Genomic DNA, 9,419 nt, shown 5'->3' with positions numbered 1-9,419 from the left:
GCAGAGACCCACCACGCACCTGGACTCGCCGCATGCAGATGCTTCAATGGTTGCCCCGTGGAACCTGCCGGGGGGGGGCACCATTACACTGCCCAGCTGCCCCCACCTGCGAGGCACTCACCGGCCCCAGGCCTGCACGCTGCCAGCATCGCCAGCAATAGCAACGGCCAGCAGGGCAGCCACTCAGCTCCGACGCGACGTCCTCTGGCCACAGGGGGCGCCTTTCCCTTTGGTACGACCGGGTCCCCGGCCCCGCCTGCGGTACGATGCTGGGCCGGGCTGAGCGTGGGCAGTGGAGATGAATCCAGCCAGCAGTGATGAACCCCCCCCTCCCCAGAGGACCCCGCCCCTCCCCCCAGGCACTGCAGCACCAGCCACCGCCCTTGGCTTCGATGACGGTACGACACGGCCGGAGCTGAAGGAGGCAAGCGACCCCAGCCTGCGGCGGCCCCCAGGGCTCGGCTGTCCGTGTCTCACTGGGGCACTGGTTTTTTTAAATGATCTTTTAAAAATTATTAAAATATTAAGTTTTGTGACAAAAACAGCTACTTCGAGGAGCCACGTGTGTGGTGGCTGGAGAGAGAACCCAGGAGTCCTGAGTCCCAGCCCCCGCTGCTCTAACCCACTACATGACACATTCTAAGGGCAGCTGGGCCCACAGTGACCCTCGAAGTCCAACCAGCTGCAGAACAGGTCCCCGCGCTCCCTGGATTAACTCCTGCTCCATTGAGAGCAGAACGTCCCGGCTCCATTGGGAAAGGGCCAGTGCTGAGAATCCACCACACCCCCGGGGAAGCTGTCCCGGGGTTCATTTACCCTCCCTGCCGATTTCCAGTGTGACGGTCTCGCTTCCAGCCCTTTGGCTGCGAGACTGAAGAGCCCATGATCACAGTCCCTATAGACTGACAGTCACCCCTTCCCTGTCTCTGCTAATCCAACTGAGCTCCTGGAGTCTGTCACTACAGGGCAGGTTTGCGAATCCTCACAGGCCTTCTGGCCTCTCTCCAATTCATCAGCATCTGTCTGGAAGTGGGGACACCAGAGCTGGACACTAGTTAAGTGGCACTCAGAGCAGTGCCAGATACAGAGTAAAATAACCTCCCTCCTACCTGAGCATCCCCTCTTCACGCATCCACTGAAAGGTATTTCATTAATAGTAGTGTTAGTTATTATTACTGATCATTAGTACACAAGGAGACTTCAAACATTAAAGTTAAGCACCTGCTTTACCATGGTGCCGATTCAGAATTCTTTCCCACACCCCAGGCAGGAGCTCCTAAACCTCTTGGGTTCTTTTAGTAAAAGCCCAGTTTAAAGTGCCCACTTTCATTTTCTTTGACTTTGTCTCATTCCTCCCGGCTTGTCCTCTCTGTTAACCCCTGGAACGCTCTGCTAACGAGACGACACACAACAAAAAAAAACAACCCCGATTTGTTTATATATATATTTCTGTCTACACACACACACACACATATTATATATATATATATATATATATAACTAGCAATAGTAATCTGTTGGGTACATTTGTTCAGTTTTTGTTTGTTTTTACTAACCACTTTAATAGGGAATTTTATATTTTATCTTTTTATTCTTTTTTTTCCCTTTATTTCTTTTCTTCCGATAAATCCAGGGTTTGGGATTATTCGTATTTTTTTCCGGCCTGTTAAAATATATTAAATTAAGCAAAAGCTGCACTCATGGTCTTTAACTCGATCTGTTATTGCCAGAAGGGGCAGGGATGCAATTGATTTTATATATATATATATTGTTAATTTGACCATCTTGGCCCTTTGTGGAGGTTTCTAGTTTAACGTAAGTACCAGGAACGGCAGGGAGAAAATGAGATTTTTCTAATGAGCATTGGGGCTGTCAGCCGCAGCAGTAGGAAGCCAGTAAATTAACAAATTGATAATTGCTCAAGAGACAACAGCAACAACAACAACAACAACAAAAAAAAAAGCCAGGCTTGATTCTTTCCAATCCATGTTTTTCTCTCTTTCTCTCGGCTTATGATGTATTTCCAAATGCACTGGGGTGGGGAGGGTGGGGGCAGATCTATATTTATTTTTGCTGGGGGGCTAAACATGCTTTTTTCCTCACAGGTCCAGCAAGGATCCCATGGTTCTGGGGCGTTAAAAACCTTCCTGATGTGGCTTTTTTTGTTTGTTTTAAGTTGATTGCCTCCTTGTCCATTTCAGCCCCGGCTGCCTCAGACTGTGGACAGCCCACTCCCATCCCCTGTGCGCCCAGGAGGGATAGAAACCAGCTAACTCACCTTCACCCCATCTTTAACAATGTGTTTCTCCTCCTCCCGCCAGGAGCCTCCATTCATCCCACCTCATCACCCCCAGCCTGGGCCGTGGCTCCCGACTGAACCTGTGAGTCTCAGAGGGGAGTGTGTGATCAGCCAGAGTGGGACAGGAATGGGGTCAGATCACACAGCTGGGGCTAGAGCCCCCATCCTTGAGTAGCAGCATGGCCCAACCCCCGCCTCAGCACCTGCGCCAAACAGCAACTCTGCTGGCTTGCACTAGCTGTCGATCCTTTATCCGTCCATGGCCTGTGCCACAAGAGGGCAACGCACACAACCGCACACATGTACTCAGACGTGCATGCGCAGAACACAGGAGACCCTGCACATGTATGTAAACATGCATGAACGTGGGAACACGCATGCACATGCCAACAGTTGAACACAGATGCACCCACCCCCATGCATGGCCATGCACACACATAGGAACACGCATGCAAACATGCCCACATACACGGGAGCACATATATGTACCCATGCACACACTCTCTGATTGCAGCTCTCCCTCGACTCTCAGAGCATTGGCCTGGATTTACCCCTAGCTCCGGATTTGGGTTTACCCCAGGCCCGGGGAAGCTGGGCAGCAAAGATGGGCCGAGGCACCAGGTGGTTGAGACGGGAGTGGGCATGTGACAAATTTCAGAGCAGGTGCAAACACATCGGAACTGCCCCCCTACCCCTGGCTCAGAGGAACCAGCGCTGGCTGGCTGCCATCAGGGACTGAGGACAACCCCAGCACTGGGCTCGGGGCAGGTAGGGGATGGCAAAGGCAGGAACATCTCCCCTCTTCCTCCAGGCCTGCATCCCTGTCACTCTGCTGCCCCTGGCTGGCAGGAACTGGGCAGTGCACTAGGCAGGTTGGATGGAGCCCCTCTGGGGCAGCACAGGGGGCAGGCGGGGCTGAGAGCAGGGAAAGGCCTAGGGCTGCCAAGGGCATGAGGTGGAGCCCAGAGGGTCCCTGCAGCTGGAGCTCACAGGTTCAGGCGGAAAGGTCCCACAACCCGCTCCAGCTCGTCCTACCAGGCTCCGCCCCCCCCCGGCTCGATAACGACCTTCTGTGCTGGCAGAGGAACCCTGGCTCGGATCCCGGCTGGAGACCCGTGTGTGTGTGTAACACAGATTAAGGTCAATGGACACACCAGCCATGCTAATGCAGGAGGGATGTGTGTGTGTGTGGGGGGTGGGGTGCTGGGAGAGACATAATGATTCCATGCGGGGGGGAGGGGCCTTGAGCAGGTTAACTCAGACCTCAACCCCATGCTCTGCGCTTTGCGGGGCGTGGGGAGCTGGATCGGGGTCATCCTGCTGAGTCGTCTGGAGTAGATGGATTGTCATCTCCCCAGCTTTCCCCCATCCTCCAGTTAAATGGGAGTTTGCAGCTGAGCACAGAGAAGGGCCAGTGGTGAGTTGCTCATAGCACATGGGGAGAAGGGCACCAGGGAGGAAACGTGGCCCAGTGGTTAGAGGCTCGAGATCCGGGGTCAGCTCCCGCCAGACTCCCTGTGTGACGGGGGCCAATCCCTCAGGCTCTCTGGTTTGTGTTGTGGTAGCACCCAGGTGCCCCAATCACAGCCCAGGACCCCATCGTGCCAGGCGCTGTACAAACCCACAACAGAACCTAAGAAATAACAGCACTTGCCTCTCACAGGTGTAGTGGGAGGATCGATCTATTAATGGTTGTGCGGTGCTCAGATACTATGTGAATGGGGCGACAGAGCATAGGTAGAGGGGTGACATGTGTGGGGATGGCTGGATAGAGAGGTGGGTGTATCGGGATAGGTACATACAGGGGAGTGTACAGGGATAGAGATAAGTAGGTGGGAAGTCTGGGGATGGATGAATAGGTATAGGGATAGGTAGGGGGTGTATAGGGATGGATGAATAGAGACATGTATAGGGGTATATGGGTACGGTTGGATACAGGGGCATATACAGTGATAGGTAGGGGCTGTCTGTGGATGGATGAATAGAGGGGCGTGTACAGAGATAGGTACGGGGTGTATTGGGATAGGTGGCTCGAGGAGCATGTACTGGGATCGGTGGGGGTATATGAGGATAGGTGGATGGGGGTGTGTACAGGGGCAGGTAGGGGGTGTATGGGGATAAGTGGCTAGAGGGGTGTGTACAGGGGTAGGTAGGGATGGTTGGTTAGAGGGGTAGGTACAAGGGCAGGGAGATGGGGATAAAGGGGCGTGTACAGGGGTAGGTAGGGATGGTTGGTTAGAGGGGTAGGTACAGGGGCAGGGATATGGGGATAAAGGGGCATGTACAGGGATAGATCTGAGACCTTCAGGAGCCTGTAATCTAGCGCTGGCTCTGAACAGCCTGGAAGCTCGTAGTGGAACCAGAGCGAGGTGAGTCCTCCGGGCTGTGCTGTGGCTTAACAGGCCCAGTGTGAACCCTGCAGCGGGAGCAGTGAGTGAGGAGCTGAGCAGTGGATTCCCCTGGGGGCAGCGTTGGTGGGGCGGATAACGGGTGTCGTGTCCAGTTGCGGGGACCTCACTGGAAAGAGGAAGGGGGGCGGGGAGAGATGCCAGGACGACTGGAGGCTGGAAACCTGCCTTGGCAAGAGCGTGGAGAAGCTTCAGCTCCAGGCTTATGGGAGAGCCGGGCCGAGGTGACTCACTCAGCCACGGGCAGCGAGCAGGGGGCTGGTCAGTCTCCCCGACAAAGGCAGAGCGAGAGCCAGTGGCTGGAAGCTGAAGCTGGGCAAATTCAGACTGGAAACACAGGGCTTGTTTTTAGCTGTGATGGGGAATTAACCGTTGGCTCAATGGCGAAGAGGCTGCGGTGGGTTGTCCATCACTTGAGCTAGACAGATAGATACTGTGTATAGGGAGAGATGGGGGGTGGTGAATGGGGAGAGATGGATGGACAGATTGGCCCAAGGGCAAACAGCAAACTCAGGTATGGAGCCCAGGGGTCCTGATTCCCAGCCTGCCTGCTCCATTCACTAATCTCGCTCCGGGAGACTGTTTTGTGGTTAGAGCGGGAGCGGCTGGGAGCCAGGACTCCTGGGTTCTGTGCCTATCTCTGGGAGGGGAGTGATGTCTAAGTGGTTAGATGGGGATGCTGGGAGCCAGGACTCCTGGGTTCTACCCCCAGCACTGCCACTGAGTCCATTTGACCTTGGGCAAGTCCCTTTCTCTCTCAGTCCTTTCCCCTGTTGTTAGACGTGAGGTCACAGGGCAGAGTTAGCCGGAGCCTGTGCCCAGCGAAGGGCTATTTATTACCCACAAGGCTGTGGGTAATGAAGCATTGCAGCAAGCCAGGGAGAGGTGCATTGTGGGAAGGGGCACTGGGGTGACCATTCTTCAAGAGATTCAGAGACCTCCCCGAGTCCTGTCGCCTGGTCCCCTCATGCCAAAGGCTTCTGTTGTGATTCTCATTAGTCCAAACGCCCACAGCAAGGGGCAGGCAGCAGGTGCAGTGACCAGGAGGGGGTTAATTCCTCTGGGGGCCAGCAGGGGGCGATGTAGCTGGCAGTCTAGTCCCACCATGGAATTATTGCTGGGAGATTCCCCCTGCCACACGTGCCAGAGCCTGTCGTGTGGCTGCAGGGTGCAGGGCTCCGGGCTTGGCATAGCCAATTGGACTGGAGCCTGCTGGCACCACGGGCACTCGGCCCATCCCGCACACTAAACCCAGAGCAGAGCATTCGCTTGGTGCTGGATCGTGCCCCTCCAAGCCCCAGCGATGCCGGGATGGCTGCCAGGCGCGGCCGTTTCCCCATCCCCCCCACGCCACAAGGTGGTGTCTGCGGCAGGCGAGGGATAAATGGGCCCTGTCTGGGGGAGGCAGATGGGAGACGGGCTGGGCATAGATGGGGAGGTGGCATGAGGCCCCCAGGACCAGCTGCCCCACCCTGACAGGGTGCTTGATCCCCCCTCACACTCGCACCCCCAAGGGAGGCGGTGCCATTCCTACTGACTCCGCCTCTCTCTAGTGACCTCAAGTTCCCACCCCGCTCCTGGTAGGGTGAGCTCCTGCCACCTCCCCCTCAGTGCCCCTGACAGCTGTTCCACCCCCAACCCACCTGGGGACACAGCTCAAGTTCTCAGAACCCTCCTCCACCCCCACCCAGGTAGGGCAGGGAAGGGGCTCTACTGGGGGGCAGGAGGGATTCTGGCAGCAGTGAAGTGGGATGGCGGGAGGTTGAGACCTTTCCCCAAGTCACCCCAGTGACTGATGCTGAAGCCGCAGGATGGCAGCCCTGGTGAATGGGGCAGGTCAGCAACCCCTGCTGACTGAATCCTCCTGCTCTCTGTAGAACAGGCCCAGCCCTGGCAGCAGCAGGACAAAAGCTTCCCCAGTCCATGTGCCTCGGCCCTGCCTGGTCAGTCGCCATCACCAGTCAGTCCTTGGCCTCCCAGGCTGACAGTGATGGGAACAACTCTGGATGGTGGCTCGGGTGACATGGACACTAGGCCCCGGGGAACTGGGTGCGGCCCTGTGGGGCAGGCAGGAAAGGCTCACAGAGGGCACTTAGGGGACTCTCCTGCCCTTCCCAGGAGCAATAACACCGAGTGCTAAGAACATAAGTCCATAATGAGGGAACCCTTGTAACGAATTAGCCTCACTAAAGCGCTGGGTTGGAGCTGCTCAGGGGACAAGATGGCTCCCTCCTGCTCATGGAGGTGAATTCATCTCCCTTCCCAGTAGCACCTGCTCTGACTCACATTCCCCACCAGGCTCCTTGCTGCCAGCCTGCCTTAGCCCCGCTGCGCTGCCGACCAGGAGCTGCCCGAGTTAAGCACTACCTGGCTGGAGCCCACACCCTTCCCGCCCTGCCGCACCCCAACCCCCTTCCCCAGCTCTGAGCCCCCTCTGGCACCCAAACTCCCTCCCGGAGTCTGAACCCCACACCCCCACCTGCACCCCAGCCCCCTTCCCCAGGCTCAGCTCAGAGCCTGCACCCCCTCCCACACCCTAACCCCCTGCCCCAGCCTGGTGAAAGTGAGTGAGGGTGGGAGAGAGCGAGCGACGGAGGGAGAGGGATGGAGTGAGCGGGCCGGGGCTTTGGAGAAGGGGCGGGGAAGGGTGTTTGGGTTTGTGTGATTAGACAGTTGGCAACCCTAGGGAAGAGACGCCTGGCCCCTGGCAGCCCTGCTCACCCACGCCCTGGCCTGCTCTGGCACGGATCAGTCTCATCCTGGCGTGGCCCCTGCTCCACTCCCAGAGCCAGACGTGGGCACGCTGGTGGCCGTAGCTCTGAGACAACCAGAAACACCCCGGTGGTTGGACAGGCTGGGCAGGGGGAGGTGAGAGCCTGGAGGCTGAGCCCTCCCCAGCTAGGGATGAGACCCAGAGGGATCCCGTCCACGGGGGGCAGGGGGACTGGCGCACCGTCCGAGACCAGTTCCCAGCTTGCTGCCCCCTCGGGCAAAACCTCTGCCTGTGTAATCCCAGACCCTGCTTAACCCCCAGGTGCCCCCTCCATGCCCCCCGTGGCAGGACCCACCTTGGCACAGGGTCGTGCTCCCATTAGAGGGGATGTATCCGGCCCAGCACTCACACCGGTAGCTCCCATTGCTGTTGATACCCGTGGCCTTGGGGCCGCAGATATCTCGGGTCTTGTGGCGCTCGTCCATGTCTGAGAGGGGAAAGTGACCAGGGGGAGCACAGCTAGGGGCTCACTGGGGGCGAATGACCATGGAGGCCCCGCCCACTGATTACAGGGGGCGTGGTCTGTCTGTCAGTCTCTCTGCTCCATCTAACCCCCCCCCCCCCGTTCAATTCTCCTTTCTTCCCTGCTATTTGCAGTGCAGCAATCCCTGCGGGGCAACCCCTCCCCCACCCCCCAGACTCAAGGGCCCAACCTTTTCCAGACCAGGACCCTGCAATACCCTCCCTGCACCAGCCCTGACAGAGCAGGGTTAAGGCGGGGGGGGGGGGGGGGGGGGGACCCCCCCCTGGAGCCCCAAGGGGGGGGGGGGGGGGGGGGGGGGGGGGGGGGGGGGGGGAGGGCGATCAGCCAGTTAAGCTGCAAAGGGGAAGTGACTTAGGCTGCGTGCAGGGCGCTAGCTAGAAGGACGTTCACCTGGGAGGGGACAGGTGGGGATTCTCTACAGCCCGAGGGCTGGGCCCAGTGGTGGGGGCCTGAGGCAAGGGGGACTAGGAAGCCCCGAGGGGGGGCTAGGAGCCCCAGAGGAAGGGTTTTGCTAGCAGGCATAGGAGAGAGGGGTCTGACTTTGAAAGGCTCCCCCAGAATGGGGATCACAGTGTGACCTGGACGGATGGCCGAGACACGGGGCAGCCGCGACTCCGGGAACTGCAATGGTGGAAGAGAAGAAAGGGGGTGCTGAACTGGAGCTAGTCGCCAGAAGGGGGCGCCATGCTCAGCGTTACCCCAGCCCGATGGGTCCCCTCCCCGTTCGGGATACACCCAGCACCGCCCCTCCCGTGGAGCACTAGGAGAAGGGTGGGTGGGCTGCGCCCAGGGGAGTGCAGGGGAATTGGGTGGTGTCCCTTTAATATAGTTTGTTTGCCTCTGGTGGCACTCGGAGGGGGGGGGGGGTCTATGACAGAAGCCTGCAGACCCCGACATGCGACCAGTGCACCCACCTGTACTGACCTGGGCAACGGGAGTGCCAGGACCCAGGTGACCGGTGTCCTGAGTATTCAACCGTCAACGGCCGAATTCACAGCTACACTGAGGCCCTGCTGGGCCATTCTGGCAGCGTAATGGTCTCAGACAATCCCCCCATCCTGTGCAGAGGCCTCCCCAGCAGGGGCGGCTCTAGGCACCAGCAAAGCAAGCAGGTGCTTGGGGCAGCCCATTTGCAGGGGCGGCAGGAATCCAGCCTGGGAGCTGAGAACCAACAGGGGGCCCTGGGAGCTGTAGTTCCTTGGTTAGCTCCCTGCCTATAGAGCCAGCCCTGGAGCAGGGAAAGAACTACATTTCCCAGCATTCCCTTGGCCACTACCAACAGGAAAGAGGGGGAGGGAGTGAGGTAGCTGAGACCTCATGCTGCAGCCTACTGTGACTGGAGAACTGCACTGTGAGTAGGGATACCATATTTTAACATTAAAAAATAGGACACTCCACAGGGAGGGAGGGTAGCCCCACCTTGCCACCATCCACTCCCTCCGACTGCCCCCCCCC

Source organism: Trachemys scripta, chromosome 16 (genome assembly GCF_013100865.1).
Source record: "Trachemys scripta elegans isolate TJP31775 chromosome 16, CAS_Tse_1.0, whole genome shotgun sequence".
NCBI classification, from domain to species: domain Eukaryota; kingdom Metazoa; phylum Chordata; order Testudines; family Emydidae; genus Trachemys; species Trachemys scripta.
Note: the sequence above shows the minus strand (reverse complement) of the source record.